Genomic DNA, 24,088 nt, shown 5'->3' on the forward strand with positions numbered 1-24,088 from the left:
CTGGAAGCACAATCTGTGGATTTGGTATTAGATGGAGACTCAAATACCTGGGTTCTCTTCCTGTCTCCTGCCATGAGGCTCTGTGTGATTTCATGCCTATCAGCTCACTGCTCTATACCTCCCACCTTGCCTCTGCTTTATCTGTTTAGACTGCAAGGCCTTTGAGACAGAGAAAAGCTTTCAAATATTTGTGCAGCACCCAACACATTAGGCCCCGATTTTGGTTGGAGACATCTAGGAGCTACTGTAATACAACTAATAATCACAATAAGATGCCAATAGATTCCCTGGTCTCAAGGGCTCGCCGTATTTTTCCCACTGGCTTCAAACCGGCAGACACTGATCACAGGAAAAATGAAAGAAGCACAGAAGTTACTTTCAGCCACTGGGAAACATTCTCTTAGCAAGCCTTTGCAGGTCCAACTGACCTAATTCCTGCCAACAGGCGCCCAGTTTTCAATAGGAATACATGGTCGAAATCGGAACACGGCTGCTTCAGTCAGCACTACTGGTCAGGCTGTTAAAAGCCTGGTTGGCAGCACACAGAAGAGGCCTGGGGCTATGGCAGGTTCCCTACGTGCCTTGGGTCTGTGCGGTTCCTGGAAGCAACTGCCAGGTTCCTGCGGGAACCGCAAGCTGAGTGCCAGCTCCACCCCGCAGCTCCCATTGCCTGGGAACCACGACCAATGGGAGTGATGCCTGCAGGCCCGAGAGCAGCATGCAGCACCTTCCTGGATGCCCTCCTCCCCACTCAAGTGCAGCAGGGACCTGACAGCTGCTTCCTGGGAGCTGTGGTAAGTACCATTGGGACCCAGTATCACAAACTCCTAGCCCCAGCCTGGATTCCCCTCCCTCTTGAAGCCCATACCCTGTAACCTCCCCCCCCCACATACACACGCACCCCATACTCTTGCTCCAGTCATGAGCCATCCCTATACTCCAAACCCCACATCCCAGAGCCCCAGCTGGAGCCCTCACACATACTCTGAACCCCCCATTTCTGCCCCCTTCCTGAGCCCACACCCGCCTCTGCAACCCAACCCCTTGCCCCAGCCAGGTGAAAGTGAGTAAGGATGGGTGAAAGCAAGCAATAGAGAGAGGAAAATGGAGCGAGAAGTGGGCGGAGCCTTGGTGAAGAGGCAGGACATGGGACAGGGCAGGAGTGTTCCGTTTTATGCGATTACAAAGTCGGCAGCCTAGCTACTGGGAGAAAACTTTCCAAAGGAATCAATGAGGCTATGTCTACACTAGCTCATTAATTCAAGCTAGGTAGGCAAATGAGGTGACCAGAGTTGCAAATGAAGCCCGGGATTTAAATATCCCGGGCTTTATTTGCATGTTCCCGTCCGGTCACCATTTTGAAATTTCACTAGCCCAAACTCACTGCCATGCAGCTACCCATGGCAGTGAAACGTTAATTCAAACTATTAACTGGAATGAGGAGTAACAGTTCATTCAAACTAAGGACTTAGTTCGAATTAATGTTTCACTGCCGTTTGTAGCTGCGCGGCAGTGAGTTCGGACTAGTGAAATTTCAAAATGGCGACTGGACATGTAAATAAAGCCCGGGATATTTAAATCCCGGGCTTCAATTGCAACTCCGGTTGCCTCATTTGCCTACCTTGCTCGAATTAACGAGCTAGCGTCGACATACCCTGACAGAGGGAAATTCTGCCCCCACTGAAGTCAATGGGAATCTTGCCAGGATTTCAGCTAGTGATCCTATGTTTACAACACTAGTCTGGACCCCAAAAGTTGTGCATTCAGCTCTGAGCTCTGTCATAGCCTCCCTGTGTAACTTTTCCCAAGTCCCTCAGATTTCCTAGGTCTCCGTTCACCATCTGTAAAATAACCCTTCCTTTCCCCCACCTATCTGACTATTTAGGCTGCAAGGCCTTTGGGGATAAGGGCTCACACTCTCTCTCTCTCTCTCTGGATGAACGTACAGCTCTACATCTTGTTTGTCTCTTCACGGTTTGCCATTCAGAGCAAGGAGTTACTGAAATTCAAATAAGAATGGACTTAATTTCCAAATTCAACAGAGATTCAGATGCCAAGCCCTTCACCCCTTTCCCTGCATTAAACGAGCAGTCTGGGTCATTCAAATCAAATCTGAACTAAACTTTATTACAATTCAAAGAGAGTTGAAGCCCCAGAGCTGTTCCACTAAAAATCACTGAGAGTCAATGTGGCTTTGTCAGCATGACCAGCTATACCTGTATGGCTAAAGGACTAAACCAATTTTGGTTGGATGTATTTCTGGAGCTTTTGTCACATGATATAACCTTTAGTCTTTAATGCAAGGGTGGCCAACCCGCTAGAGCACAAAGAGCCAAGGGAAAGAAGCAAGCCAAAAATCCCAAAAAACGCTGCCCCTTTAAGGCCCAAGCAGGCTTCCATCGGCCGCAGCATCAGATCTCGCTACCCCAAGTGGTGCCCTGACCAGACAAGGAAAAAAGGCCAGAGCAGGGGAATGCAGAACGGGTGTGTGGGAGCTGAGCTGCGGGTGTGGGAGCCACAATTTTTCCTTTGAAGAGCCGCATGCAGCTTGCGAGCAGGGGTTTGGCCACCCCTGCTTTAATGCATGGTGACCTACAGGCCATGGCTCCCAGAACCTGAGCCTCTGGAAAGCAACTGGTCCCTCAAAACAGATTCCAAAGCAGCTGATGGTAGCATATGCTGCAAAATGCAGGGCTGAGGACAGAGCAGGTTTATTAAAGATGAGGCATCATTGTGTCTGAAATAAAGCTCCTTTCATCCTAAAGAAGCCCAGAGCACTTGATGCTATTTATACATAGGAACCACTTCACCAGCCACTGAGCTAAAAAGAGGGATAATAAAAGGCTTTTGACTCTTCACTAGAAGTGCCAGAGCTCAGGGCCTGATGCATGTTTGCAAAGTGCTCCTTGTGATGGAGAGCCGAAAAAACAGTGCATGACTTAGGTCAGTCCCAGCTAACAGACAAAACAAACCTGCTGTGACTACACTCCTCATTCCCTCTAGTTCCCATTTGTTAATTCTGCTGGTGTAGCTCCGCAATGGTGGCTGTGGTCGCCTGGACAGGGGGCGCTCAGCTAGTCTAGCTGCTGGTGTTTTCAACTCCAGGCTACCCATCTCTATTCAAAGCCCTTATTTAAAAAGCAGTGCTCTTGGCTTCACTAGAGAACCAGACCCAGCGCATCATGCCTGTTTACTCACAAGCCGGTTAGTGTCTCTTCATTCGCCATGCTAAATCCATTTAAGTTATTCCCGCCTCTGTAGAAGAGTAGTGCCATCCTGATCGATTTCCTGAGAATTCCCACAGACCGTGAATCTGTGAGATTCCTCCAGGTCCCCAGTGTACTGCAGTAGCACTAGCCGAATCCTTTCAGCTTCTCTGAGCCCTGGAGAACACTAAATCAGACTGAACTGGTTAGATTGTTTGTAACCCACCTGTAGTCAGCTAGGGGAGTTTCTGTGGGGACTGTGTGTGCACGGTGCTTAACAAATAGTCACAAGGGCCTTCACGGGTTTAATTTCTCTAGCTCACATGACGGTCTTTTTACATGACAGTTTCATCTCATCTACACTGGCTAGCCAAACTGTGTGGTGGCTTAAATTCAGTGGGCAAAACACAGTTAGCTCTGTAGACTTAGTTGAGCTCTTATCAAAGGTGCTTTCAGCTTCATTATTCACAGATCCCACAACATCCCAAGCCAGGTATCAACGGATTTTGGATCCGCATGTAGTGTTCGGTGTGTGCCAATGGCCAGCAGTTCACTTCATCCTATTTAATTCCCACAATCAGTTAATAGACTTTAACCTCAGCATTAAAAAATATTTTCAGAACCCATCAGAAGATTAGAAAGCTGCCAAGGTCCTTCTATAGCCCTCAGAGTTGCCATAGCAACTGGGCACCTCTCCACCATTAACGTTTATCTTCACCACACTGCTGATCCCATTTAACAGATAGGAAACTAAGGCACAGGCAGATAAACAACTTGTCCAACTAAGGCCATGTCTACATTAGGAAACAATTTTGAAATAACTAAATTAGACTTAACTCCCAATTTTACAAAATTGAACTAGCATGTCCTCACAAGGGGGAAGCTTCAAAATTAGTCCAAGGCAGGTGCTGTCAATATGGACATGCTACCTCGACTTAGAACCCCAGGAAGCACTGGGGAGCAATTAGTTCAAATTACTCTGGGGAGACGTTATTTCAAAGTAGCAGCACCAGAGCATCCACAAATGCTATTTCGAAATCACTATTTCAAAATTAGTGTTATTCCCTGAGAAAAGCAGGAGTACAGATTTCATAATAAGTGGCCCATTATTTCAAAATAACAGGCTTGGTTGTGTGGACACTCCACTTATAAATTCATCTTAAGAGGGGTTATTTTGAAATAAAACCTTAGTATAGACCAGGGCTAACTGGCTTGTCTAATATCACATAGGGGAGTAGGGAATTGAACACACAATCACAAGCTAATTCCTCAACCACTAAACCACCCTTCCTCTTTAAAGGGCGGGAGGACTAATGGAGTCAAGCTCCCCCTGCAGACTTCCCCCTATGCAGTTAGTATGTAAGCAAATGTAATTGCCAGCCAGGCAGTAGAGAGCACACAGCCCCTCAGAATGCTGCCAGCCAGCTGATTTGGGGTTTTGTTGTTTGACATGGCAGAGCAAACTGAGTCCTTTCTATTATTTCCCTCTCTCTGCAGTAAGAATATGCCACGTGAAAGTCTTGGTTCACCTCTGAATCCATAGCATGGATCACTCACTTGCTGCTAGTCCCAGTATTCACTTCTGCAAAGTGAGACAGTGCTTATGAAACAGTGAAGATGACATTTGATAAATGATACTCGAGTAACAAATCCCATAACTTCAGACACATGGTGCCATTTAATTCAGTCCTGATGCCAATTAACTCCACGGAGTTCATTTGAGAGAAGCTTGTTTCTCTCACCAACTGAAGTTGGTCCCAATAAAACATATTCCCTCACCCACCTTGTCTCTCTGATATCCTGGGACCAAACGGGATCCAACGACACTGTACATACGACATCCCTGGAAACAGCAGAGCAAGTAGCTCATCGCACATCCACAGGAAACTGAGCATCCAAAATACCTATGTATACAGCTGCGCATTGTGGGATTTTCCTCCTGAAGGTGCAGTGGGGTAAGGAGGATCAGCCAACCTGGTTACACAGAGACCATCAGCAGTTCTCCTTTACAGAGCTAAGCAGTGCCATGACTGGGATTACAGGATGACAGCCTCATGACAGCCACTGTTGCTGACGAGGATGGCATATGGTTACTGTTTCAGCATTAGCTATGTGGTACGGGAACATGGGTGGGCATGTTTAGAATCAACCATGTCCCTAACCAGCGACAAGCTCTTCTAAAAACGATCGCGTACATCAGCAGCGGGCAGCCTGCGGCCCATCGGGGTTCTACATCTGGCCAAGAGTCATTTTGTTCACCCCTTCTCACCGGTTGCCAGAGTCTGCTGGTTTTTGTTTGTGTAGCTTTTTTCTTACTGGGATTACAAAAGTTACACACCTGAAAAGTAACACACACATGAAGGGAGAGGCATGCTTATTAGGGATATTCAAAGTGAAACAGTTCAATGGTTACATATGCCTTACGGCATGCTTACCTGATATCCAGTTAACTAGAGGGCCCGGCCAATTGGAGCAGTCCCCCCTACCCATAGTGGCCCAGCTGGCAGGGTGCAGGCCAGAACAGCCTCCAGCCTGGGGGGCCAAACAGTCCTACCTGTCTGCAACCACGACACGGCTGGGCCATAGCAGCCCATGGCCACAGCAGCCCTATCACAGCAGCCTCAGCCCCAGCAGACATAGATCCAGCTGCCCTATCACAGCAGCCGTAGTGAACCCAGAATCTTGCCTGTAGTTCCAATAAGACCCCTCATTCTTGTTGCCCTGCCCCCCACCAACAGTTAACCAGTTAAGCTATATCATTTAACCGGTTAACTGTTTTGGTCTCTATTTACATCCCTAATGCTGACTGAACACATTGACTGTGAGAGCCGTGCACTCCCCTATGTCCAATCAAAGTGCTGCTACAGTTCAATGGGCACCCCCTGCAAATTCTAGGTACGCAAGCGCAGTTTGCAAAACTACCCTCTCCCTGGAGACCGTCTTGGTTACCACAATCTTGCAGCCCACTGAGATGAAGCAGGGCCACTCACGGAGTCCCTCACTAGCCTCGGTTGCCCATCACTGGCACAGACAGAGCCTTCATGAGCCAAGAGCTTTTTCACCTACTATTTCTGTGTTGCTCTGGTTTCCATTTCTCTAGGGGCTCCATTCTCTAGCTATTATTAAGGCTTTGAGTAGCTCTCTCTTTACCACAGTTGAGATCATTTATTAAAAGATCAAATATTGAGCCTGCTCAAGGGCAAATTAAATGATAGTGCATTTCCTGAAGCAAAACCAGTCAGTGGGAGTCCCTGTCTCTCCGCTACTGTAGCAACAACCATGTGTTAGTGCAGCAAACTCTGTACTGGGCTACCTCTAAAATAATCCTCCTTAGAACCAAAATTAACACCACCAGTTGCTAGAAATAAGTGTCCCTTCCCTCTCTTCCTCCCTCCCTCCCTCCCTCTCTCTTTTGCAGCAAACTTTAATGGATCCAGACAAACCGTTTACTCAGCTGTTTGCAGAGTAGCCTACAAACATCACAGGGAAGAATCAGCATGTGAATAAATAAAGGGAAGGCCTGGGATGTTTCAAGGCAATTACAGGCTGGCTGAGTGCCAGTGTTAGGAGGCTGGGGGGGGGGGGAGAAGCACACTCAAACAAGCTCGAAGTCACCTTCCTCTGAAAGATGCCATACTCCCTTCTCTGCCCCCACTCATACACCACAGTCCCTATAGGAGCCAGTGACCGCTCCGTCCTTAAGGAACTGTCAACTTTCCACTTTGTGCTGCTTTAACTCTACGGATACATCCGTGTCATGGATGCACTTATATGCTTTGGACTTCGGTAAAGAGTGGACTCTGAATCCCTCTCAGCAAATCACTGCCCTTATTGAGCATTAACACACTGATCTGTTGTGGAGAGTTACACTGCATTCCAACACGGTGTTTCTTCGGCACGCTGATTACAGTGGGACTGGATTTCTGCAGCTAGCCAACATGGGGCTGGCCCTGTCCTTCCATCTCGTTACCCCAGAAATAATGAGCTAGCCGCATCACAAATCAAGTATAAAAGCAATTTGGGGTTCCCTCCCTCTATACCCCCCCCCGATATAGTTTAAGGCCAGAAGGAACCCTTAGATCATCTAGTCCAGTAGACCCCTAAACAATTTCATTTGTGGAACCCTAAATAATTTCAGCAAGAGGTCTGGGTCCCTTGGAAATCTTCAGTTCCAGGGACCACAGGTTGAAAACCACTGATCAAGTCTGCCCTCTTGTATGCCTGAAAACCAAATGATTTCACTTAGTCACTTTCTCTCTGGAGCCCAATAACCAGTTTGACTAAAACATAATCTTCCACATTGAGATTGGGAGAATCCAGCACATGCCTGGTATTTTGTTCCAACGGTTCCGCTCTTGCAGATGGCTCTGCCTTCTGCTACTGCTCATTAAAATCCAGCAGAGCTCAAACAGAAGATGCCAATATGACAATGGTCCAGGGTAACACTGGCTCACCGTCTGGTTCCCAGCTCCTCCCCATGGCATCAGTGGGTTTGGGGGAGACAAACAGAGCTGGGATTTTCAAATTCAGTCTTTAGAATCTCAGCACTAAAAATAGGATCTTTCTTGTCCTCCATTTTTAAGAGAAATAGCAAGAATTCAAGAGATATGTAGCCAACATGTTCAGAAGTGACTAGTGATTTTGGGGGTGGAGGGGGATGCTGCATTTTTGGGTGTTCAACATGCGATTATTTTAGAGGGTCTGTTCTTTGGAAGGCAGGTGTTCAGCTCTTTCTGAAAGTCAAGTCCTTTTAAGACAGCTTAAGTTGGACATCTGAAAAATGAGGCTCATGAAAACAAACAAAACAGACCACCAGTCTCTTCCACAAAGGTAGATTGAAATCTAAACTTCATCTGGCTACAAAGCTTCTGCAACCAACCCAGACTCTAATGATCTCAGCCCAGACACAGAGAAGGAAAGAATCTGAACAGGGAGGTACAAAGAACATGCATACAGACTGGCCCAAGGGGAGATGAATGGATAGAACTTTGCTGTGATATTAATAGCCATGGGCTGTGCGCTGACTCCCTTTGGCCATAGATGTTTAACCCTCTCAGGGCTTGTCCATATGGGACAATGTCACCAGTTGCACAGGTACAATTATACCGGTGCTGTTACACTGATAGAGTTACACCAGTGTAACTCCTAGTGCGGGCAATCCCACAGGTATGGCTAGTGGAGTGAAGCAGCTTTTGCTACGTCACAGAACTTGCATCTGGGGGGTAAGTAGTGGGAGCACCACACCCTTCTCCAGCAGCAGCTTTCCTGTGGGTTGGCCAACGCTTGGCTCCCAGAGCAGCCACAGGCTCAAGGCAAAGCAGCCTAATGGTTTCTTCTCCCCAAACAGAGAAAGGGCCTTATCTACCATGTGAGTGTGGCCTGATTTCAGCCACCTGGAACAGCTGCACCCACACAAGTCCCTACAATAGACACGGGAAGCTGGGGGTTTGTGCTGGTGCAGCTGCCTCAGTGGTTCACAAATCCTCAGTGCAGACAAGACCAAAGGGTGGGAGAAGACACAAACAGATGTTACCCCCTAAGGGGATGAGGTTTCTAAACTCCTTTGCACACCTCCGTGTGGCCTTCCCGGAATTACAAGGTGGCTGGTCGACAATTTACTCTTGTGACCCACCATGCACCCCTTCAGTGGATGCAGCACAAAAAAGAAAAGAACACAAGAGTAACCAGATGGTCTTTGTCCCTACAACTCCTCCAATTCTCCACACAACACTGGGCTGGAAGCCGCCATGGCGACGCAGATGGTCTGTCACAAGTATATTGCATGACAACCCAAGCTGCCCAATCCCAGGGCGATGAGGAGGGGGGTGAGGATGTGTGACAGGTTCAGAACAAAAGACTACATAAAGTACTGTAAATTAGCGTATATAACCCGCAGGTTATACATGTTCTTACAAACTCCGCCCTCCCCTTCCCCTCCCCCCCCGTGGGGTATACATGTCCACGTCTTATATAAATTGATTTTTACTCCAAGAGCATTAGTTCCCCTAAGCGGCTCTGCTCAACCCCGTTAGAACTGGGTTAGCGCCACTCAGGGGCGGCCCGTCCATATAGGCGAACTAGGCGGTCGCCTAGGGTGCCAAGTTAAATGGGGCACCAAATAGTGGCGCAATATCATTGAGGGGTTTGGAGGTGGGGGTGCCGATTGCATGGTCTGACGAGCATCCAGCTGCGCTCTCCATTCTCCCCACCCAGAGGGTGGTCCTGGGCACGAGCATGGCTCTCCTCCCACAGGCCAGCCGGCTCGCTGTCAGCGGGATGTCTCTGTGGGTTATACCCATGCACGGGTAATCTAATCATCTTTTTTTTCCCCACAGGAAAAACCGCAGGTAATACAAGAGTGCAGGTTATACACAGACGCGGGTTATATATGCTAAATCACGGTAGCCCTATTGGATTCCGGGAGGTGGGTGGGCATAAGCCCGCCCACAACTAAAGGACCTTCCCCCAACCTATGGGAAGGGTCCACGGAGCCCAGAATGCCAACTGGTGGCATGGAGGCTACAGAACCCAAAACACAGCCTTAGTCTAGGCTCTGTAGGCTGCATTTCAATGGCCCTTTGAGTTCATCCCTTCCTGCTCCAGAGCTTGATTTACAGCCACTGCGGTGGAACATGCAAATACAAAGCCAAATGCTTCCCCGTAGTTATGCAATTCAATTAAAAGACAGAGAACCAAAGTGGGAGAGAGAGAGAGAGAGAGAGAGAGAGAGGGTGGGAATCCCAAACAGGAGCTTGGGTTTTTTTTAAAGACAACACTGGCAGAGTGTTTGTGGCACCTCGGCCTACTACGCAATCAGTTCCCTCTACAGCACCTCCCGCATGCTGTGAAGTCTACGAGCACTGCCACTGCTCTGCCCCTGCACACACAGCTCCCTTGACATCCGGGGGGGGGGGGGGGGGGAGGGAGAGGGGAGAGAGTTCAGGGGATGGTTCTCAGCAGATCCAGGGCACTGTGCAGACTTCTAGCCAAAATAAACAAACAAACAAACAGAGGCAAAGTCCTATTGTGGGCCAGGGGGTCTGGAGTGCCAGTGCGGGCTCCCCAATGCTGGGGGGGGGGGAAAGAGAGGTGGGGGATAAGTCTCAGTGGCTGGATCCAAGCAAGCCAGGGGCTGCATCCAACCACAGGGACTGAGGTTCCCCACCCCTGCCTTACAGATTCCACTGAGGCTAATGCAAGACACAGAAATTCACAACCCATGAGTCACTCCCACAGCTCCTGGCACCTGAACTATGCTGCTTGCTGGACAGCATGTCCAAAATGCTGGCATGATTTTGTTTGCATCGCCTGGTTCTACCCAGCACGGAGAGTCTGCTGAAGTCTTTCTTCCACTGTATTTCTTCTGCCCTTGCATTCCCTTTAGTGGAGACAAAAGCACCTCATGTAACATAGCTCTGCATGCATGAAGGCCACAGAGTTTTAGGGTCATTAATCAGCCATGTTTAAAACACAACAACAAAACACACACACACACATCCACTCACCACACAATTTTTTAAAAGTCACCAGAAATTCCTTTCTTCAGCTCCTCCTGCTCCACTATTTTCAGTGCATCGGGTGTGGATAAAATGTACTAAATTGATACAGTTTCTTAACATTTGAGCATGGTAACTGAGCTCAGAGAGCCACTGTGCTAGATGTTGTGTGTACACAGAGTAAGGGACAGTCCCTGCCCTGGAGAGCTTTCAATATGAATGGACAAGACAGGAATATCATTATCCTCATTTTCCAGACAAGAATCTGAGGCACAGAAGTTAAGTAACTCACCCAAGGTGACACAAGAAGTCAGTGGCAGAGACAGAAATTGAACCCAGATTTCCTGAGCCCCTGACTCACAGGTACAATATAAGCAACAGCGTCAGATTGCTTCTCCCAGCTTGCATCAATGTGATCAGCATGAGGAGAGATCACCCCAGCTTTAAGAAGGGTGGTCAGCCTCCTTGCTAATTGCTGAGTACCAATAAGGGGTCCGATAATGCAACCTGGACTGGATCTGAACCAGAGGTCTAAAGACTTCAGAACTCAACATCAAGCCAGTCCCCCTTCTGCAGGTTTTTGTGTTGTACATTGAGATGGTTTGGTTCTGAATGAATCTCCCAGCAGCTTAAATCCTGACATTTACAGGGGGTCTTTTATTACAAACCTTTACCAGAAGCGAATTTTCAGAGAAGATGCTGATCAACCTATAAACAGCTCTGATCCTCTGCCACAGGAAAAGCATCCTAACTCTGCATAAAGAACCCCCGATTTCTGTGGCTCAGTATCATTCAGTGCAACCTAAACCAGGCTTCAGATACAGACAAGGAGCATGGCACTGCAATGTAGCAGAACTCTTAGTATAGCTGACTGACATACACCTCACTCGCCTTGCCCGTCTGCCAGACTCAGATTTTCAATACATTATTGATAAAGTTTCTAGTTCTTTTCTTCCCTGCCCACTCAGCTCCTGCAAAGACTCAGTTGGGCGGGGGTGCTGCAGATGTAATTTCAACCACATACATTTTCACAAAAGAGGTCGATGCTAGTGTGAGTCTTCCTGGCAACATCTCTTCCAATGCCCTTTTTTTCCTTCAGCACAAACTCTCTACACTCAAGCTTGTACTGTTTATCTGCCCCGGGGGGGTGGGGGGGAGACATGAGAAAGGTTAAAAAAAAAATTTACACATCCAGGAGAGGAGGTGGAAAGAAACCAAAGGTAGATGTTTCCCTTTAACATTAGGCTCCAGCACCAGCTTACAAAGAAGCAGCATCAAATGCCAAGCAGCTGCTTTGTTCCCAGCTTTCAGCTCTGTTTGTTCCAACAGATCATAGATACTGTTGCCAAGACCAACCCACAGGTCTGGCTGGCACCCCCTCTGCTCCTGCACTTGCTGTATTTCTCATTCCCTTCTTAAGCCTGCTTATCTCTTCTCTGAGGCTGTGTCTAGACTACAAAGTGCTATCGGAAAAAGATACGCAAACTGCAACTTGCATATCTTTTTCCACTCTTCTTCTGAAAGAGGCTTTTCCGACAGTTGGCCCATCTACACTGAGCCAAATGTCGGGGGGAAAAAAGCCTCTTTCAGAACAACCCTTCTTCCTCATACAATGAGGTTTACAGGGATGCCGAAAAAAATGTGTCTGCTTTTCTGAATTTTTTTCTGGAAAAGCAGGCGTGTTCTTTGTCTGTAGTCTAGACATAGCCTCACTGTGCCCCTCCCCTCACATGCATCCCCCTCGGGATGGGAAAAACGACTCGGTGACTTGCTGCCAGTGCAATCTAGATTGGCAAAATTTGGTTAGGTGTGTATGTCCCTTTCATTAACACCTTGGCCTCCGTGGCCGAGGTGCAGCTGCCCACAACTGACAGTAGCATGGGTGGGTGCCTCAGGGACTCTGCTCTGTATTATTAGCCTCCAGAGACAAACCATCTTACCCCAGCACTGCCCTGCAGGATGAAAATTAATGGGCCAGTTGGTCTAGTATCCCATCTCCAATATCAGCCAGTATAGCTTCCGACTTTTCCTTTTCCTGGGAGTGCACCACCCCAAGGCCTCGCCTTCATTCTACCCGTACCCCCAAGGCCCTGCCTCCTGCCACTTCCTTCCACAGCTGACCCACTATTTCCCCTCCCCCACCACGGATGTTCCAGCCCCAGAGCCTATGCTGGACAGTACCAGTGGCATCAGAGGAAGATGCAAGAGTGGAATAACCTTAGCTCATGTGGGTAGTGGCTGGCGTGTGCCCTGAAGCAGAAGGCAACAGCTACATTTTATTATATGCCTCCAAGGCCCAACAGCTTTTTCAGTCACCTAAAGGGATTATTTCACCAAGGGCTGAAATGTAGCCATTTCTGGAGCAAAGCCCAGGAGCAACCTTGCACAACAGTTTACAGCAGAAAGGGAAGAATCCCATCACCTAAACCGGCAAGGGGAAGTACTGAGGACGGAGCTAGTCAAGTTGCCATGTGGCTGTGACACCTACGTGAAGACCCTGACTCTTGCATAAAGTACCACAAGGTTTTTAATAATCACAGCCTTGCTGCCATTCCTTTGCTGGGCAGTGATTCATTATGCAGCAGCCAGGACACGTGGTTAACACGACTGACTAACGTGAGGGGGTTTCGGTTATCAACGTGCTGAGATCATGAACATGCTGGTAGAGCAGGATACTGGCAGACTTTGGCACCAGGATGAAGCAGGAAATGAGAACTTACTGTCATGTATACTCTTAAGAGAGCCCTGACACTGGTAAATGGGGCTGGATATGACCTCCCTTATTGCTACATGGACTTATGACTGTATAGGCACCTCTGCTGAGGAACTTCATTCTCAGGCTGCAGTTTTCCATCCCCTTCTCTCCCACGATCTACGTGAGTGAACCCCAGCTCTGGGCACCACGGGAGGGCATTTCCCCTAATAGAGAAGTTTGCAAGTCTCCATCCAGGATGGCCATGTACACACAGACACTAGCCTCCCAAAAGGGCATGGACAGGGGCAGAGGGAAAGCATGGCCATGCTGTAAAGTAGGAGTTGCTCCATTTATTAAGCTTGGTCAGAAATGGCCACACACATAAATCTGCAGGGAAACATTTTAACCTGCTTTGATATTCAATAACGGGTTTGAAAACAGCCTTTCCTTTGTAACCAATTTTTATAGGAGACAGCTGAACTGGAATTCATTCGCAAATGCAACACTATCAGCTTAGGACTGAATAAGGATCTTAACTGGGTAACACATTACAAAGACAATTTCCCCTCTCTGGATATTCACATCTCCACATCAACTGCTGTGACTGATCCGCCTCCACCCTCACTTCATTAATACAAGCAACTTCTTCCTTGTATATACCCCTGCTTTCACTCCAATTCATCTGATGAAGTGGATGTTACCCATGAAAACTTATGTCCTAATAAATCTGTTACTCTCTAATGTAGGGATGTAAAATCCCGTTTAATTGGTTACCCAGTTAACCAATTAAAAGAGTGGTGGGGGCCACTTCAGCCTGCCGCTGGGCTGGAGTGGTCCCCTCTGCCTGTCAGAACCGTTCGTTTGCAGCAGGCACCAAAGGACTGGAGTAGCTCCTTGCCTGTGGCAGCTGCTCAAGCCCCCACCGGTTAATTGGTGATGTGTACGGGTTCTAGTTAAGGGTTAGGGTGATGCTTACCGGTTAAACTTTCACATCTCTACTCTAAGGTGCCATGGGACTCTTCTTTGGTTTTGCAGCTACAGATTAACACTGAGACTGTCCTAGAGCAAAAGTCATCACCACAGCTACTGTATTTGATCAGCAAGAACAGATAGGCCCAGTTCTCCCTGCACAGTCTCACGCTGCACTCTGAGTGAAAAAGACTGGTTTCATGAGACTGCAACACAACCACCCCCTGCCACCGCACAGGGCCTTTCTCTGAGTGCTTCCCCCTCTTATTTTCCATGATACTGATGTCAGAGATGTGCCCCGAGCTCAGCTCTAGAAAACAGTCATTGAGTTGTTCTCGCCGTAGCTCTAAGACTGACTTTGCAGCAGCGTTAGGCATGTTACTTCATGTGCCTCAGTTTCCTTATCCATAAAATTGAAACAATACTTCCCTAACTGGCAGGAACATCAGAAGGCTTACATGTTTGCAGAGTGCTTTGAGGATGGCAAGTGCCATACAAACGCTCAGCACAAGATGCCCACAAGATGGTTACTTTCATCCCCAAAAGCCTCCAGGGCAGGGTGCACTCAAGCCAATTTTCCTGTTAGGATGAGCTCCCTAATCAGTGCTCTGCTCCCTCTATACCAGATGCACAGAGATAAAACCACCTATTGGAGAAGCACTTATGAAACCCCTACTCACTGTCTGAGGAAACTCTCGATACCTAGGGAAAGGGACATCTTGCTGCCCACCCAGAAGCTGGCAAAGAGGGCTGGGGGATGCAACTGAACTCAGGAGAGCAGCAGTGAGAGAATGCAGAACTCAATAGAAAACGTCTCAAAACTTCTCTCAAAATTACTGCAGGGCTGCAAGACTCTTGTACCAAATCACGGGAGAGAGTGGGAAGTCTCTGGAATACTGATCTAAATAGGCACTTTTGGACTATTGCCTTTAAAGATGTAAAACACAGGAAGACATGGACTACTGGAGCCAGAACCGTAAAGCAGCCAGCTAGAGAACAGAAGCTGTTTAGCAAGCTGCCGCAAATAATGCACAACAGGTTCGGGTCAGGCAGTAAAGAGCATTGAAACCGCTGAGGGAAAATGTAGTGTAAGAGGGGCTTTATGGGTCAGAAGCTGCAGATCTCAAAAAGCAACTTATCTCTTCTGGTCACAGAGTTGTCTGTCATCACAGTTGGGCTCAGTAACATTCACTCCCAGAATAGAAACAAACAATTCCCTTTACTGCCGGAGGCACTAGGTTTGTTAATCATGTTTCTCCCAGTAGTGTCTAAAACTGCCACCCAACAATGCAGTCCCGTTGAGCTAGGCAATGTACAAACACAGATGTGACATTTGGCAGCCTGTGTTACCTAAAACACAGATTAAAGTCCAAGAAAACTTACTACCTTTGTTAGACCGAGTAACAGATCAGCCATGGAACACAAAGGTTGCACCTGTTTCTCCCTGAACTCCACTCTTCCTAGTGTATGACAAGAGGCAGGATCACAACAGCAGCATTACGGAAGCCCAAAGTAGGGATGTTAAAGGTTAACTGGTTACCTGGTAAGCATTAGGTTTACCGGAATGCTCATTGCATAACCAGTTTCACAATGAACCACAGCAGGCTGGAGCAGCCCTGGCTTAATCCAGCCTACTATGAGGGGAGGGTAGGCAGAGATGCGTCTACATCAGCTGTGGGGAGCCTGCCGGCATGGAGGTGGCTGTCAGTACCCCAGCTGCTCCGACTCAGCATAGCATCCCGGCCCCAGGAGCATCCTGACCCTGGCTGCATCCCAGTGGGACTCTGGTGTTCCAGCCACGTCCCAGTGATGTCCTGGCCTCAGCCACACAGAGCAGGCAGGTGATTTTCTGGCCCTGGCCAGCTCCAATTCTTACCAGTCTTGGCAGGCCTCAGGACCACTCCCCCCACCCCAGCCGTATCAGAGCAACGGACAGGCGGAGAAACCAGTTAAATGTTAAAATTTTAGCCATTTAGCCAGTTAACTATTTAAATTCTTTTTTACATCCCTAGGCCCAAAGGCAAACTAAGTGCTTGGGGTTGTAAAAACCCCTCTGGGACAGGTATGGTCTTCCTATCTTCACAGCAAACTAATACCCAGAAGCTGAGGTTTTAACTCAGAAGCGGCTTTTCCGAGCCTCTTCAGAACAACCATTTTTAGTGATGGGGGAAGACCTTTCTGTTCCATCTTCATGTTGAGTTAACCAACGGAGAGAACCTTTGGCCTGCATGTTAACGAGACTGTCACGCTAGAAGCCTCCATCAGAACCTAAACCATTGTAAACCCATCATGGACTGCAAAAACCACTTTTCTGCCCCAGGGATCCCAAATGGCTGGCTTGTAGGAAATAACTTTTCAGCAAAATGGCTGCCACCTCGGAAACCTTTATCCAAACCCTTGATCCATAGGAAAGGCTAGCACTTTGTGAAACCCCAGGGCAAGAAAGCAGATGGGGTGAGGAGGAGAAGATAAGATAAGTGACAAGGTTTTTAATGGGGCATCCAGAGGATTTCTCTGTTAAATATGCTCCTCACTACCAACAAGCTGTTGCAAAGGGGTGGATTCATTCTCAAGGGTTTCTTTGATCACGACACCCTAATGGCGATCTAGCCTTTCCACTCGATGCCATGAAGCAAAGGCTGCTGGCGAATGCTCTGCATGTGGTGCTACAGTCACACAGCTCCAATCACTTTCAAACTGGGAGGCAGGGAAAACGGAGACGCAAAACAGCAACACATGGAGAACAACACTTGAGTGGATTTCCTAGTAAATGTGCTCTCTGGCCTGCCTCTCTCTCTCCCACCTTCCAAAGATTTCACCAATTAATATTTAACCCAAAAGGCCAAAACTTATTTATACAGAAGGGTAGCCTTGAACAAAGCAGATGGGGGGGGGGGGAGGAGAATCTTTACTCAACAAAGTTAAGAGACTATCCAGAATCCTGTGCTATAAACAGCCCCTGCAGATTTCCTAGCATCAGAGGAAGTCATGTTACATAGTCCTGTTATAAGAAAGTGCAACAAACTTAATTGCAGAACCAGGACTCCCAGTGGGGAGGAGCAATGACTTGTGAACACAGCGCTCCAGCGGATCCCAGACAGCATATACCCTCTTGGACAAGCCCCTGAGTCGCTTTAAGCCTCAGACTGTACTAGATACACTGAAGGGGGAGAGTATTCTCACGGGCCATCTCGGCCGCATGGAAATTCGTGGCCTTCAAGCGGAGGCCAGGGCACTGCCCCAGGGAGCTGGGATTTGTTCCGCTCTTGGGGAGGGGGAAACTCTCCTGTCACTGGCTGCTCCTTCCCAAAGTGCTGGAGGGGGGGGATGTAAAACGTTGTTTTTGCGCCGCCCCCCAGCTTGGGACCGTCCCGGTTTCAGGTGCAAATGGAAACCGCCCTGCAAGCAGGGAGCCCAGACACTGCGAGGCGAGGACTCTGCGGGAAGAGTTGAGCCGCCCTATGTAAACAAGGCGCATCTGGGGCGGCAAGGAAGCAGGCAGGGGAAGGCGCTGCTCTCCCCCCACCCCCGCTAGCCTAGGGGCCGCGCCCGGGAGCGTCCAGTCCCCAGCACCACCCGGCCGCCGGACGAGCAGGCTGCAGGCAGAGCGCTGCCTTTGTTCTCCCTGCTGCTGTTTCAGGTGCGCCGCGCTCCCCCTCCCCGCGTCCTGCTGTGACCATTGGGCGCTGCTGCCGGGCGGGCAGAGCCCCCGAGCGCCTCCCTTTACCTTCTCCCGGCGCGCCGAGCCCCACGCGACGGTAGCAGGCGAGCGAGTCCGCCCCTCCTGCGGCAGTGGAAACAGGCAGCGAGCCCTGCGCTCTGCAGCCGCGGCTACAGACCCCTCCCAGTGCCCGCTCCCGCAGCTGCTGCGCCACACGGTTTGAACCAGCGCGAAGCCGCCGCCTCGCCGCTCACCCGGAGACGCCTAGCGGGCAAAGGGGCGCCCTGAGTAAACCGGAGAATTGGTCCAATAAAAGCTATAACCTCCCCCGCCTGAGCCGCCTACAACACTGCCCGCAGCCCCGTGGCTCTCCAGACCGACAGCCCCACACCCTGGTTCTGTTTGGCTTGGTTGAAACTGAGTCGGTTTGATTTTTTACTCAAGGAGAAAAGCCAAGGCCAGCTGGGCTCTGGCAGTTATGAGCCACTTAGAAAGCTCAAGAAAAATCAGGTGTACAATAAAATATTTGTTTTGGATTGTGTTGCGTACAGATGCATGTAGGTACTTACCTCCCCACACTTTCCTGCCACATTCCTCAGTGGCGCCTTTGGGCTCAGACTTAACTTTCCAAACATCTGGGGGAGAGGGAGAGATTGAAGGGGGCAGGACAAGATAAAGAGAGGAGGAACATTTAGGCCAGTGGCTTTCAAACTTCTGTCTCATGAACCAGTTGAAGAAAATTGTCAGTGCCTATCAGGGCTGGCTCGAGCCCTTTTGGCGCCCTTGGCCCGGGCGTGCGGCGCTGCCCCTGGGTGCACGGCGCAGGCGCGGGCCCACCTGTGTGGCACAGGCCTGCCCCCCTAGGGTGCGCGGGCCTGCCCCCGGGACGCACGGCGCATGCGCACGCCCGCTATGGCTGCTGGCGCACAGCCCGGGGCCTGCCCCCAGGGCGCACGAGCTGCCCAGCCCGGCCCTGCCTTGCGCGTGCACTGGGCCGTGCAGGGACCTGCAGCCGTGGGGGGAAGGGTGCTACGGGAGCCAGGCACGCGCGACAGCTGATGGCAGCTGTAAGGGATGCCATGTGCCCCTTACAGTGCCATAAGGCACCCGTCATCGGTTGGCGCCCCGGGCAGCTGCCCAGCTCACCCATGCCTCCGTCGGGCCCTGGTGCCCATCACCCACCACAATTACTTCTTTTGACGAGAGTGCAGGCTCTAGGGCAGGGCTGAAGGATGCAGGAGGGGGCTCTGGACTTGGACAAGGGCTTAATTCTGGTGGATTCCATGCAGCGGTCGTACTAAGGCAGGTTTCCTGCCTGTCATGGCATGATGGTATGCACTGTGCCCTGGAAGTGGCCAGCAGCAGGTCCAGCTCCTAGGTGGAGGTGTGCAAGGGGCTCTATGCCCTGCTCCCCACCCCCACTTGATTTCTTTGACTCCTGTGCCCAAACTGTTCCTGGCCGCAACGTGGTCCTCAGTGCTGGGAGAGGCAGGAAGCCTGCCTTAGTCTACCTCCTCTGGTTACCTTACAGCAAAATGACCCAGGGCTTGGTATTCCACCACCCAGTATGACCCATAGTTTGAAAACCACTGATTTAGGCTGAGATTTTTAACACAAACTGCCATCAATGGGCATCACCCTATTCAGCATTTCAGAAGAGTTTCTGAACCCTGATAAAAACCCATATGCTCCTATGTGCAGGAGCTTAAAAAGTCATGAGCCTGAGGACCCTAAAATTGATGGGTATTTTTTGTGGTTTTAAAAGACAACTGTGTTTATCTGTTCACTAACCTCCTTCCCACCACCACTTGGATGAGACAAGAACAGAGCTGCCAAGTCTCCCAAAGATTACAGAGAAATAATTTTTACAATGCTAGTTACCTCTATCTTCCACAGTAGCTGTGCTTCTCCAAGGGATTGTCACTCCCCACACATTTTTGGGTCAAGAGGTCCTGCTGTAATTACCCCCTTCTCGGGCTAATGGCTAACAACTTCCTGTATGTTATTGTGCTATTTGATGTTTTTCTTAAAGCCCCAACTCCTGGAATCATAGGATTCCATGAGACTCTCACCTTTCATTTAGAAATAAATAGAGGTAATCTTCTAGCTTTCTTGGTTACTCAGAAAACCTTGAAGAGTTAATGCAAGTGTGCCCTAAAGGCTAAACACCAGAAGACCAAGCAAGCAAAATACAATTTCATGATTTTTAAGAGGCATGCCTGGTTTTGGGGGGAGCTAAAGAATGATTTTGGAATGCTTGAGCGGGGGTGTCATACACACAAGTTACAGCACCATCCCCCTTTGCATCACATGGCAAAATAGTGCCCAGCCAGAGGTTGTGCCCTTCTAGAGGCTCCAGCAGGAAATATACTTTTTTGTTTGAGACACATTCACTAATGAGATTTCTACATGGCAGACTAGAAGCCATGTCAGACTGGTAGGTTGCCTCATCCCTCCATTATTTTCCCATACGGGTTAGCCTAAATATCTCAGAATTAGGATATGCCTCTATATAAGGAACTGGAACAAAGGAAAACTCTTGTCCAACTCAGGAAGCAATAGTAAATGACAAGGAATCCTGTGGCACCTCATAGACTAACAGATTTCTTGGAACATAAGCTTTCGTGGGATATGACCCACTTAGTCAGATGCATGTAGTGGAATCTTTGTGGGTCTTATCCCACAAAAGCTTATGCTCCAATAAATCTGTTAGTCTATGAGGTGCCACAGGACCCCTCGTCACTTTTGCAGATTCAGACTAACACCACTACCCTGCTGAAATTAGTAAATGAGAGGACTAGATGTGCCACACTTTCAAGGCTCATATTTTGTTTGCAGAGGAGTGTGGGGGGAGGGGAAGGGGATTTCTTTGCAGCTATATCTATGGGGCAGCCCCTTCATACATAAATATTCACCTCAATCAAAACAGAGGCACCCTCTTCCCAGTAAAGAGGAGAATAAGTTCATATTACAGTTGACCTGAGGTTATGAGAAAGGGGCTGTAAAATGGAAGAAAGAGGTGATGACGAGGAAGGAAGAGGCAGATTTTAAGTATGTGTGGCAGGTGTTAGAGAGAAAACTGCTCTTAGAGTGTGTTGGGGAAGGGGAGCTGAAGCAGAGCACCTTGTCCTCTTCCTGGCTTCAGGGAGCCAGCTTCCACACCCACCCACCCCTTTTCCTGAATCAGGGAGAGTCCCCTTCCTGTTCAGCCTATTGGAATCAGTGTGCATGGGGCAAGAGGAAAAGAACCTCTCTCTGCTTGATCTGTACTCTGTTGGAAAGAGAGCAAGGGATGGGGCAAGAGTATAGAGACGGCAAAGTGCACTCTGGGAGGGTGTTTGAGTGTAGAGCCGGAGCAGAAGTGACCATGAAATGGAGAAGGGGAGTGTGCATGGGTGGTGGGTGAAGGTAAAGGCTCAGGGAGGCAAGTCCTCTCCCACCCCCACACTCCCACCCCTTCTGCCCAGGCCCTCCCCCCTCAGTATCAGAGGAAGATGAGGCTCCACACAGACAGAGGCTCCTGGAGCATAGGGAGAGAAGAGGACATGCAGCCCCAGTAGGCAGAGTGTGGGTGGGGCCAGGCTGGTGGTTAGGGAAGGCAGTGCCTTCCTCCACCTAACATACCTGCCACCCATGAAAGAGTGGCTATCCTCGGCCCAGCTGGAAAAAGAGGAGCATGTTGATGTTTCAGTGCCTGGGTAGGGTCAGATCTCCTCCTGTTTGGGGACAACAATGGGTACAGCAGACTGAACAGGTAGTAGCAATACACCTGCACATACTTGGGACAAGCTCCAGTGAGGAGTCAACCTACAGCCTCACACCAGACTCCTAAGGCAGTGGCCAGATGGTTCATTTTACAACGTTTGCCTCATTCTGGGTCAATTGAGGCATTCCTCTCCCCTAGGTTTGGGGTAGCCTTGCTCAGGGCTCATTTCTAGCACTAGCAGATGGGGAAAGACTGCCCACTCTTCTCACATGAAGGCATTTCCGTCCTCTGCGTGCCTTGCGGCAGGAGGGGCCCTCTCCCCACCCTTCTGCTGTAACATTGTGGAAATAACTATTTTCAGCAAGAGCGTCCCTTTCTCCAGATCCTATTATTGGTTGTATTATGTAGCACCTGAAGGCCCCATTGACATTAGGGCCCTGTTGTATAATGCACTCATCCAAGAATAATCCCCATTCATTGGCGAAGAACTAAGGTGGAGATTAAAGTCCAGAGCCTCGAGGGAGGGAGGAGCCTACACACCGTTGAGGATTGGGCCTAAATGACTTGTTCAAGATAACAGTGAAGTCTGTCAGAGTTAGGACTGAAGCCAGATCTCCTGTTGCTAAGGCACTACTAGACCAGATCAAAAGGATCATTTTTCCTCTCAATCATATAGGTTGCCAGGTGTCTGGTTTTCTACCAAACAGTCCAGTATTTGCACCCTCTGTCTGGTAGAAAAATTCAGAAGATACCAGACATGTGCAATGTCCAGTATTTTCTGAATTTCTGGCAGGGTGCCAGAGGGAAGCATGGTGGGAGCAGGGGAGTGACTGGGAGGCGGGGCCATGATTGGCACTGGGAGCCCTGTGGTCGTGTGCAAAAGGCAGGCAGGGTAGGGACAGTGGCTGGGATTCCCAGCCACTCCCCCCGCCCAGCTTCTGCATGCTACCAGAGGCTCCCAGCGTCAATCGCGGCCCCGCCTCCCAGCTGGGAGCCCCTGGTTGTGAACTGTCGGGTTGGAGTAAGGTTACTAGCAGAGTTCCTCAGGGATCAGTTTTGGGGCCAATTTTATTTAATCTTTTTATTGCTGATCTTGGCACCAAAAGTGGAAGTGTCCTAATAAAATTTGCAGATGACACAAAGGTGGGAGCTATTGCCAATTCAGAAAAGTATCGGGATATCATACAGGACGATCTGGATGATCTTGTAAATGGGAGTGATAGCAGTAGGATGAAATTTAATAGTGAGAAGTGTAAGGTTGTGCATTTAGGGATTAACAACAAGAATTTTAGTTATAAGCTGGGGACACATCAGTTGGAAGTAACGGAGGAGGAGAAGGACCTCTGAGTCCTGGTTGACTATAGAATGACTATGAGCCGCCATTGTGACATGGCTGTGAAAAAGGCTAATATGATCTTGGGATGTATTAGGGGAGGTATTTCCAGTAGAGATAAGGAGATGTTAGTGCCATTATACAAGGCATTGGTGAGACCCCATTTGGAATACTGTGTGCAGTTCTGGTCTCCATGTTTAAGAAGGATGAATTCAAACTGGAACAGGTACAAAGAAGGGCCACTAGGATGATCCGAGGATGGAAAACCTGTCTTATAAGAGGAGACTCAAGGAGCTTGGCTTGTTTATCTTAACCAAAAGAAGGCTGAGGGGGGACATGATTGCACTTTAATATATTAGAGGGATAAATACCAGGGAGGGAGAGAAATTATTTAAGCTTAATACCAATGTGGACACAAGAACAAATGGATATAAACTGGCTAGTAGGAAGTTTAGACTTGAGATTAGATGAAGGTTTCTAACCGTTAGAGGAGTGAAGTTCTAGAATGGCCTTCCAAGGGAAGTAGTGGGGGCAAAAGATCTATCTGGCTTCAAGATTAAACTAGATGGGTTTATGAAGGGGATGGTTTGATGAGAACATGATCTTGGTAACTAATTGACCATTCATTATCAGTGGGAATAGGTCAGTGGAGGGATGATAGGAATTACAAGAGAACTTTCTGGGTGTCTGGCTGATGAGTCTTGCCCACATGCTCAGGGTTTAGCTGATTGCCAATCTACCCTGGAGGAAAATTCCTTCCTGACCCCAAATATGGCAGAGGCCCTGGAGGTTTTTCGCCTTCCTCTGTAGCATGGGGTACAGATCACAGCTAGAGGATTCTCTGCATCTTGAGGTCTTCAAAGTATTTGAAGGCTTCAATATCTGAGATATAGGTGAGAGGATTATTCTGGGAGGGGTGGGTGAGATTGTGGCCTGCACTGTGCAGTGGGTCAGACTAGATGATCATAATAGTCCCTTCTGACCTTAAAGTCTGAGTCTAAAGCAAAATCATAAGAGCCAGG

General features: G+C 49.0%; 1 protein-coding gene across 1 annotated transcript in view; it reads right to left on the bottom strand.

Moving 5' to 3' along the window:
- Positions 1 to 18,275, bottom strand: part of CD151 (CD151 molecule (Raph blood group)) — a 56,978-nt gene extending 38,703 nt beyond the window's left edge. Inside the window, exon 1 of the mRNA XM_075928238.2 lies at positions 18,094 to 18,275. The gene's annotated coding sequence lies outside the window, so the exon portion shown is untranslated. The remainder of the gene's footprint in view (positions 1 to 18,093) is intronic.
- Positions 18,276 to 24,088: the final 5,813 nt, after the last annotated feature.

Source organism: Pelodiscus sinensis, chromosome 5 (genome assembly GCF_052426305.1).
Source record: "Pelodiscus sinensis isolate ZL-2025 chromosome 5, ASM5242630v1, whole genome shotgun sequence".
Taxonomy (NCBI): Eukaryota; Metazoa; Chordata; order Testudines; family Trionychidae; genus Pelodiscus; species Pelodiscus sinensis.